The following is a 1,216-nucleotide window of genomic DNA, read 5'->3' as shown; positions in this document are numbered from 1 at the left end:
TAAGAGATGTGGGTTTGATCCCTCAGTGGGGAAGATCCCCTGGAGAAGGCCATGGCAACCCACTCCAGTATTCTTGCCTGAAGAATCTCATGGACAGAGGATCCTGGTGGGCTACGGTCCATAGGGTCCCAAAGAGTCGGACACAACTGAAGTGACTGAGCACAAACACACATTTGGGAAGGAATCCCAGGAAGGTTTTAGGATCCTTTGAGAAGGGAAGCCAAAGAGGGAAGAGAGAAGAGTGGCAGTGAGGGGTTAGCACTGTGGGTAACTGGCACTCCAGTCCTGCTGGGTATCCTTTCAGTATGTAATGTGCCTTAGAAGGGCAAAGAATCTGGACTATGCGTCTTCCAGTCCTCCTCCCGTGCTTCTTGATGCCCTTCATGGGCTGCAGAAAAACATCCTTTTACAGAAGGATACAGTAAGTTATCTGCTTACTGTGCAACCCCTTCCTGGGTAGGCTTAGGGGACATGGCAAGCATCTAACATGCTGACTGACCACTATGTGGGTCCAAACGTGGAGGATCATTGCTTAGTATATTATAGTAACTGAAACCTACCCACCTGTCTGCTCTGAGCCTTAGGGACTTCAAGATAATAAAAAATACCATTGGAGGAATCAAACACAGTTTAAGGCTAGGTGGTTTGTAAGCAGTTCTTAGAGGCAAGCACGTGATGGCCATTAAAGTGAACATATTTTTTCTTTCTGTAAAGATCCAGGTAATCACTATTCCCAGCTTTGGGGGCCATTTTGATCTCTGTCTTAATGCCTCAACTCCTTGTTGCTTTATAAAAGCAGCCACAGAGTGGGACAGATCTTTTGGAATTTGTCTAGTGGGGTTTTCATAAAACTGCACTGGAAACCTCCTACAAAAAAAGTAAATAAATAAATAAAAGCAGCCACCGACTTTTCGTGAACTGATGAGCACCTGTCGTGTTCCAATAAAGTTTGATTTATAGACATAGGAATGTGAATTTCAGGTAATTTTCACATTGCATGCATGCACTATATTCTCTTTGATTAAAAAAAAAAACATTTAAAAACAACTAAAAACTTGGCAACCCACTCCAGTACTCTTGCCTGGAAAATCCCATGGATGGAGGAGCCTGGTAGGCTGCAGTCCATGGGGTCACTAGGAGTCGGACACGACTGAGCGACTTCACATTCAATTTTCACTTTCATGCGTTGGAGAAGGAAATGGCAACCCATTCAGTA

At 44.3% G+C, this 1,216-nt stretch overlaps 1 non-coding gene across 1 annotated transcript; it reads left to right on the top strand.

Moving 5' to 3' along the window:
* Positions 1-804: 804 nt before the first annotated feature.
* Positions 805-868, top strand: LOC120859386. The gene has a single exon (XR_005720065.1). It is a non-coding gene; the product is annotated as a U7 small nuclear RNA (small nuclear RNA).
* The last annotated feature ends 348 nt before the right edge of the window (positions 869-1,216 follow it).

Source organism: Oryx dammah, unplaced genomic scaffold (genome assembly GCF_014754425.2).
Source record: "Oryx dammah isolate SB20612 unplaced genomic scaffold, SCBI_Odam_1.1 HiC_scaffold_757, whole genome shotgun sequence".
NCBI classification, from domain to species: Eukaryota; Metazoa; Chordata; class Mammalia; order Artiodactyla; family Bovidae; genus Oryx; species Oryx dammah.
This window is presented reverse-complemented; position numbering and strand designations above follow the sequence as displayed.